Here is an 8,935-nt window from a genome sequence, read left to right on the forward strand (position 1 = left end):
CACAGGTAGATAGCCCAAAAACAAGCAACAACTTCTGGATTTACTCTCCCTGCAATGGGAACACTGAGTGTGGCATGGTTGTCTTCAGCCATGAGGTCCCCTTTTCCCTCTGCAAACCAGGGAACCCCAGTATGAGCATCTTTTCTCATCTTTCGAGGGAATCCTACTTCTGTGACCACAGAAATACGAGCCGTGGATTTCCAGTGCCTGGATAACACAGAGGAAAAGAGCTCTTACACTTTTTTGATCACTTTCCCACACTGGCTGGAACTACTGATGCAAAGTAAACTTTCAAATGTGCATAAAGAGAATGGCAGGACTCTGACACGTCAGTCTCTGCTACCCAGTAAGGTTCCAAAGCAGCTCACATACTGCACAAGCTCATTTAAAGAATGATTACAATGTGATCAGAATGAATTTGGAAGCCATGCTGAGACCTTGGACAAATGGAACAACCCACATCTGGAAACAGATGTGTTTGCTTAACAAAATAGCAATGCTTTAAAATGAGGCTCACCTCAAGAGCAAGGACCACTCGCCAAGGGCTTTCTGCTGGGAGGGGCAATCCTTGGGGTTGGGGCATCTTCAGCATGTCAGGAATCAGGCAGTGGAACTCTGAATAAAGCCACAATTACTATCACTGAAGATCATTCTTTCGTGTATAACCCAACTACAAAAATATTTAAATCTCATCACCTCATAGAAACTCTTATAAACTTAGTTGCTATTTCTCCTTAGAATATTTAGGGGAGTATTTCAGATGACCCTACATCTTCTACTTGCCCAGACAGTCACTGATTAGAGAGATTTCCTGGGATAAACTATATTTGTCTACTATCATGCTGCCAAACTAATCCTCTAAGTATTTTATAAATATGAAAAAAAAAATTAAAGAAATCAGTTGGCATAGCTTTGGAAAGCAATCAGAAAAGGCATGAGGCTGTGGTAATTTTTTCCTTGCAGTTTGGTCAGTAAAGAACATAAAATATAAATCTCTAAATCTTTTCTTTTGTGGTCACAGACCATTGCAATAAATTATGTTTTCCTTACACCTTCTGTCTGTTTCAGACACAGCTTCAGTTCTTTCTGTACCATCCCCAGATCCAAACCTTTAGATTCTATAATTTAGATAGCCACTGATTTTTTTTTTAATGTATTTACTCTTAAAATAGTGTAACAAAATGATTGCTATTGTCTGTCAAAAGAAATGCAAGTTAGATATGTTTTCTTGTTCTCCTTTAAATCAATTCACTGAAAGATTGATATTCTTAGTAGCAGTTCTTGGTAAGAACTTAAATCTATTGCTGTAGCTCTTTGTGAAAAAATGAATTGTTTAAACCCTTTCTAGTAATAGCTTACCAAGACAATTGGTTTCCATGTGTTTGCATTTCCAAGAGTTTCCAAATCCACTTTTCTACTAAAAGAAAAAAATACAAGTGCAGGAGAGAAAGTGAGAGAGCAGGTAAAGACTTTAGAGCTCAGCTGCACTGCAAAATCGAGTTCCCCACAGTACAGGTTTTGTTCTCCATATTCTCCAACGGGGAGCTGATTTGTGTTTGTCAGTCTCTGAGATCCATAGCTGTCAAGGAAAGGAGAGGAAATTCACTTACCCTGGGTATGGAAGGTGGTTTGTCCAGACAGACAAAGCTTGGAGCCTGTTTGTCCAGCCAGGCTCTGTCCAGAGCTGTCAGCACCTCAGGTTTGACTCAAGCCAGCAGTTATGCTCGGGCTGCATTTCAAACCCAGACTGGACAATTCCCATTCTCAGCCACAGCCCAGCTCCACAGGTGTGCATTTCCCTGCCCTGTGTCACCCCTGTGCAGTCACAGTCACATTGTCCCCGTGATTTTAGAAACCTTTTACTATCACCATGGCAGGGACAATGGTAACAGGGAGCCACAGCACTGCCTCCCCTCCTGGGAGGGGGCTCAAACAGCAGCAGGCTCGGGGGGACTGTTTAGACTCTATTTCACAAATCACAAAGATGTTTCAAAGAAAAAAAAATGCAGAGATGCAAGACCTATTCTTAATTAGCATGTCAGGAAAAGTATGGGCAGAGCACCCCTGGGACAGACTCTCATGGCTGTGTGTGACAGACCAAGTTTATCACTCACTAAATAAACCTCATAGTTATCTTTAATAGGTTAAAACACACACACACACACAAAAAAGCTCCAACAGATAAAGAAGAGCTCTTTCATGTGCCAGCTCAGATAATTATTCTTTTCAAAATCTGAAATGTCATTTATGTCCTGCTTGAAATAACTTTTAATGCATTGCATTTAGAACAATCCCTTTGCTGTACTACATTACAGCTCACAATATCATCTGCATTTTCTTTATTCAGTAAACTTTGATGAGTTTTCCACAACCCTCCCTCGTGGAGCCCACATGCAAAATGTTCATCAACTGCAAAGAAAAAAAAATAAGCAATAAATATTTATATTTCTGCTGTGGATTCAGTACAGATCATATTAAATACCAATGGATTCCATATTTGTTAGTGTAACAGGAAAGCCACATTAAACTTGCAAACTGGAAAAGCAATCCCTCAGCTGCAGCCAGCCTTTCAGAAATGGGAAGGACTTTTAGAAGACAGATGCAGCAGAGACTTTGACCTCTGTGTCTCTCTGCTGGAAAGAAAGGATGCAATAGCTAAAAAAATAATAATTGAAACTTTGGAAATATTTGTCAAAAAAAATATAAATCTTTCAAGGGGAAATTGTTTTTCTCTCTGTGAAAAACACAAACTGTTCAGAGCACCAGCGATCATATAAGCCTGTCACTGGATAAACCCTCATGTCTGGCAGGATGATGAATTCCTGTCTTGTCCATCTTTCAGCTGCTTCTTGGTAAATAATCTGAGATTCCAGCTCCTGAAGGCCCAGGCAGGAGGCATCAGGGGTGGCTCTTAGATCCCTGCTCAGCCCTCACCCCTGTGGACTGTGCCCAGGGCATGTCCCCACCAAAGTCGAGGCACCCCTGCTGTTCTGTCACAGCCTTGGCTATCACTGGCCACCCCCTTGTCCCCAAGTCAGCCATGTTCCTTGAGGTAATAAATGTATTGTGGCAGTAAAGGAGCAAAGAAACCTTTCTAGCAATCTCTTTCATTTTTTATTAATAGAAGCAGAGCCATCTCCACTGTTATATTTAATTAAAACATCACTTTGCCAGAGCTTCCTTTGCAACTTTAAGACAGAACAATACAACCACTATTTAATAAAGCTGAAAGAGTGACAGTGCAGAAAGGCACCTGGGAAAAGAGAATCTTCTGGCAAAGGCATGAGAAATAGGAGCAAAAGGGGTATAAAATACACTAAGGTTATAAGAAATGAAAAGGGAATTTAATATTACCATATGACAAACTGAACCTATATTTATTCAAATCTGATTTGAGTTGGTCACTCCCCCTTTGACAAGACAGAGTTATATTTAATTTCAGCTTTTTAGAGCCTGTGTCTTCTCCCACTCTGTTATGCTGAAGCAAAGCTCAGTAATCTACAGCTGAGTAGCTCACTGCCTTTCCTGGGAAGTTTTAGGTTGGGTATCAGGGAAAGGTTCTTCCCCTCGAGGGTGCTGGCACTGCCCAGGCTCCTTGGGGAATGGGCACAGCCCCAAGGCTGCCAGAGCTCCAGGAGCATTTGGACAATGCTCTCAGGGATGCACAGGGTGGGATTGTTTGGGCCAGGAATTGGACTGGATGATCCCAGTGGATCCCTTCTGGCTCAGGATATTCTGTGATACATCACAAGTTCTCCTGGTAGGGTACAATGACAGGCAAAAACATCCTCCTCCCCATCCTGCCAGCAGCAGGACAGCCAGTACCTACAGACCACCTGAGCACCTGCCAAGCCACAGAAATCATCTTGCTTTAACAAAAGGCACCTTGCAATGAGATATTTGTGGGGAATGCAAAAGTGAGCACAACTGATAGCCTAAAACCCAGCACTGCTGCACTGACAATCAATAGCCCAGCAGAAATCCTGTGCAACAGCCTGGGGAGGAGGGGTGCTGCCACTGGCTCTGCATTCCCATGTGGATATCCATGCCTTGGCTGGGAAAGCAGGAATCGACCACAAGAATCAACAGGAATCAAGCACCTTATCCTAACATTTTGTGCTGGAATCCAGCTGCCAGGGTGGCTGGCCTCCTCCAGCCCTGGAGAGAGAGCGAGGAGCACTGGCTGGAGTGACCTGCAAAGAGCCAAGAAAACCCTGCCCTTGGAATGCTCTGCTCCATCAAATCAAACCCCACTTGACAAAGAAGTGACCAGTTGCTCTGGGAGACTGAGTAGAGGTTCAGCAAGCAATGGGAGTGAAATGAAAAGCTTGAAGAGAGGTTGTCTTGGCAACATTGTCTGATTCATATTTAAAGATAAAATCACTCTCCAAAGCTAATGTAAAGTGGATGCCAGAGATAAGAAAAAAATATAGGCACTCATAACATCTTTATAGAAGAAAGCTCTGCCTTCTGTCGGTTGCCTGAATTGTTTTGGGACTGCTTGGTAGGGTTTCCTCTGTTCATTGTAAAACATTCTTTTTATAGAAACTGTTAACGCAAACAAGTCTGGAAAAACACAGCTTAAGCTCCTCCAAGACACCATGTAAAACAGCTCAGTGCCTCAATATCCACAGTACCACCTTTCTTTTTACATATATTAACACACAAGCAGACAACCATAACGCTGCTGCACAGACGTGTTCTCACTATCAATCGGAGCAGGTGCACAGGTAAGCACCTTACAAAACATCAAGACTGGTGAAGATTTGTCACTTTTTATATCTTTAACTGCTCTTTGCATAGCGATTGATTTTAAGGGCCTTAAGTTTTGTGTGATTTCTTCTGCAAGGAATCTCATTAGCCCAAGGTCTGATGAGATGGGCAGGAAAACCCATGAAACTCTGACAGGGACCTGGCAAAGCACAGGACAGAGTGACAATGTCCCAGTGCTCCCTGCTGCATCCCACCAGGTGTCTGGGCAGCCCACCCAGGTGCTGTCTTCCAGCACTAATCTCTTAGGACAGAAATTCCAATTATTAATCACGTTCAAGAAATTACTTTGTTGGTAAAATGCTCTACCTCTCATTTAATAAGAGTTCTACCTTAGTAGAATATAGACACTGCCTGATTTTGCATTCTTTCTGTGTTCCTGCCAGGATAATGAGAACAGAGCTAAACTGGCAGCTCACAGATTATTTGTCTCTTTTGCAAGTAGTTTAACACCAAAAGAAAAGAGAAAGGAAAAAAAAAAAAGTAACAAACCCTACATTTTTCTACATTTCCTTTCCTTCTGTTCTGCTTTAATAGATCATTGCACTCAGCCTAAAATTCCACATGAAACCAATTTCATCAGGAAATAAAAGAAAAGCATTTACAAGGGTTTGCCATGCCCCTTCAATCTCCCTTCTCAAAGACTTCAGGACCCAGTCAGGTTGGTGGGTTCCATCCCCCGGGCTCCTCAGATGTCCCCTTTTCTAGCCCACAACTCTGTCCTGTGCTGTAAAGGGCCCAGTGCCTCCCTGCCACCTCTGATCTCACTGACCTTCCACCACCTTGTCCCCAGCCAGTAACAACTCTGATTATCATTTTCTCCAGGCCATCAGCTCTAAGCACCTGAAGACACTCCCAGCTTTTTGCAACCTGACAGCCTCTGCTGTTCCTGCCTAATTGCAACTTCTTCCATCCACCCGTCTCTCATCTCCATTATCCTTCTGAACAGCCTCTTGAGGCAACTACTGCTGAAGTTGGAAGAATTGAGGTAAATTGTTGGAGAAGATTGATTTAAACACAGGTGATATCTTCATCACATCTTCCAGTCTGTGAATAATAGATATTCCTTAATTCCCCCTCCTAATAACCATTCCTCATCGCAGAGAGGCTCGGTGATCCCTCACTCCCAGGCACAGCTGAGCACTACAGAAATGTCATTTTTCTATCAGCCACTCAGCACACTTTCAAAGGAAACCTTTAGAGTAATTTCACCATTTTGACTTGAATTTCTTTTTTATTAGCTATCTTACTTTCTCCAGTTCTGGCTTGCAGCCCTGCTCTGCTCCCAGATGGCACAATCCTTCCCTCACCAAGGACAAGTCTGACACATTTGTGAAGGCAGGATTTTCTTAATGGGAACAAAGAAGTGGCAGAGCAGGAGGATGCAACAATTACATTTAACTGGCTGGAAATAAAGGATGATCTCAAATACCTGCTGTTAATGCAATCTAAGTCTCAGCTACAGCTGAAAAGAAAGGGGGACAAAGAAAAAAATTTAAAAGGGCAAACCCTGAAAGTTTTACCTGTGCCTGATGTAAGTGATAAAGTGGAACAGGTTAACATCAGGTTACCTGTTAACATCAGCAAAAATAGGGGATTCGGGGCCAAAACAGCTCAGCTTTGAAGAAGTTAGAAGACTGGGGAAGTTACAAAGAAAGAATCAGCACCCAAGAAAAGTTCCTTTTGAATATATTTCAGAGCTAACAGCACTGGTTTTAGGGACATGAAGACTAGCTAGGTAGGTACAAAATACATTGTGGGTTTTTTTCATCTTGCCTCAGGAATGTAAATAATGCATTAAAAAATCACTTACTTACATATTAATGATGACCTTTACAAAAAGGACAATATCTACCAGCAATTTTCCTCAACAATTGGGCCAGCTCTGTGCTCCCAGCATCAGGGCTGCTCACTGGGCACTCATCCCCAACTCCTGCAGGCAGGACCCAGGCACAGGATTCCCTGCCATGGCCTTTCCTCCTCCTTTACACAGAGAAAGGTTCTGTGAAAGGAAGGATTTGGGACAGGAGTTCCTCAGGTGTTCAGATACTTAATGTTACAGGCATGAGTCTAACAGGACCCTCGAAAGAGTTTTGGGAGGGTAGGGTTTGTTCAGCCTGGAGATCAGAAGAGTGCTGGGAGACCTGAGAGTCACTTCCAGTGCTGAAAGGAGCTCCAAGAGAGTTGGAGAGGGACTTGGGAAAAGGGATGGAGTGCCAGGAGACAGAGAAAGGCTTCCCACTGCCAGAGGGAAGGGATTTTGGGATGGGATTTTGGGATGGAATTGTTCCCTGGCAGGGTGGGCAGGCCCTGGCACAGGGTGCCCAGAGCAGCTGTGGCTGCCCCTGGATCCCTGGAAGTGCCCAAGGCCAGGCTGGACACTGGGGCTTGGAGAACCTGGGATAATGGAAGGTGTCCCTCCCTTTTGATGGATGGGCTTTAAGGCCCTTCCAACACAAACCATTCTGGGATTGCCTGATTGAATCTACAAATTAATGGGACTTCATTGTATGTCCCACAAAGCTGCATCTTCAGTACAGCGCTGTGGTCCAGCTTTGGGATTCAGTGCTGCCTTGAGGTGATTTTATGATGATACTCCATTCCCTAATAATCTGCTCTATGTCCAGAAGTGGCTGCTGGAGCTTTGAGGTGGGTCTGGAGCAGGGGCATGATTTATTCTAGAACTCACCCATAGGGCGTGGGGATTGGACGTTACTTTGTTGCTTTCTCTAGATTAGTTTTTGCTACCTCAAGCAAGAAGTTTTCTTTTTTCCTTCCCCTGGCTTGGAGGCTGTACTGGGAATCCTTTCAGCAGCATTTTGGTTTTTTCCCCGAACAGTTTCAGCTTGGGTTCCAGTCGGAGATCCAAATCGCCAGGACTGTGGACCAGGAGCCTGTGGGAGGCTACTTCAAGCCCGAGAACTTGGGCAAAAAAAAAAGCTGAATTAACCAGGAAAGGGCAACAAAACCCACCAGCTTCATCTGCTGTGAGGGGGAGACCAACGCCAGAAGTGCAGCAGGTTCCCATCTGTTTTGCCCAAGCTTCTGTGTGAACTTTTCCCTTCCCAGGACAAAAAGCCAGTGCCATTTGCACCTTCCTGGCCGAGCAGCCAGGTGGGGGATGGGAGTGTAAAGTTCAAAATTTTCAATATTTTCAATATCTAGCATTTATTCTGTCAATATTTTTTTTTTTTTTTTTTTTTTTTTTTTTTTTTTTTTTAGTGTGCCTTTCAGGCACCATAGTTTGTTAATAAACATGGTTTTTTTTCACTTTCACACACTAGTATTCATTTCTCATTGGCAAAAGGGACTGCTGAAGCCCTTCTCCTTAGAGAAAACACTCTTTCCAGAGCATTTTTTCTCCTAAAATTTGTCTCTAAACCAGGACAGCAGAGCTCAGTAAAACACAGAACTTTCATCCATTTAGGGGTTTTTAACTTGCTGCGATGAGCAGCTGTTTGCACCTTCAGTATGGAAAAATGCTCATTTCTGACATTTTCCCTTCAAAGAATGGCTCCATTTCTCCATCCTCCTTCCCTTAGGCCCACTGAGGCAGAACTGCAGCTCCTGCCCTGCCATGGCAGCAGCTCCACATGAGTGGATGGCTCAGTTCTCCCCTCTTCCCGGGATCCCTGGGGCTCAGCTCCAGGGAGGAATTACCCTGCATTAGGAGAGAGGGGTTTGCAGAGAGAGCTCGGCATTGGTAACAAAGCACTGATAGACAAAAGCTGCTAAACTGATATGACAGGAAACGTTTGTGGCTTTCTCAGACTCAGAAGTGAAAGATTGGAATTATGTTTTAAAAGACCTAGGCCAAAACACTCTTACATTTATCTGATAAAAGAGTCCATCATGGAAAAATCTATTTTCCTGATAGAGGCTGCAGTTTTGCAGGGCCATGAGAAAATCCTTCAACCAGCAGCCTCAGAAAACATTTGAGAACTGATCTGTATTACTGAAGGGTACATTGCTCTGCCAGCAGAGCCTTCCAAACCCTTCAAGGATGAAAGAATCCCAAACATACTCCTGCAATCAAGGATCCAAAACTCAATCCAGTGGGCAAGGTTTATGTACTTTGTCCAAAGAGTGACTGGAGACAAGCTTCAGCATTCCTCTCCCCAGTTTCCCTTCTACAAACAGAAATAACCTGATTAAGGCTAGACAG

At 43.6% G+C, this 8,935-nt stretch overlaps 1 long non-coding RNA gene across 2 annotated transcripts; it reads right to left on the minus strand.

The window, feature by feature from the left end:
• Positions 1 to 514: 514 nt before the first annotated feature.
• LOC137478547 (uncharacterized) lies at positions 515 to 8,709 on the minus strand. Of its 2 annotated transcripts, XR_011001633.1 has the most exons (4): positions 8,599 to 8,709; positions 7,460 to 7,692; positions 6,588 to 6,772; positions 515 to 613 (listed from the first exon to the last, which is right to left on the minus strand). It is a non-coding gene; the product is annotated as an uncharacterized lncRNA (long non-coding RNA). The 2 variants fall into 2 exon arrangements; XR_011001632.1 differs by lacking the exon at positions 515 to 613 and having other exon boundaries at positions 5,481 to 6,772.
• Positions 8,710 to 8,935: the final 226 nt, after the last annotated feature.

This window comes from Anomalospiza imberbis, chromosome 8, assembly GCF_031753505.1.
Source record: "Anomalospiza imberbis isolate Cuckoo-Finch-1a 21T00152 chromosome 8, ASM3175350v1, whole genome shotgun sequence".
Taxonomy (NCBI): domain Eukaryota; kingdom Metazoa; phylum Chordata; class Aves; order Passeriformes; family Viduidae; genus Anomalospiza; species Anomalospiza imberbis.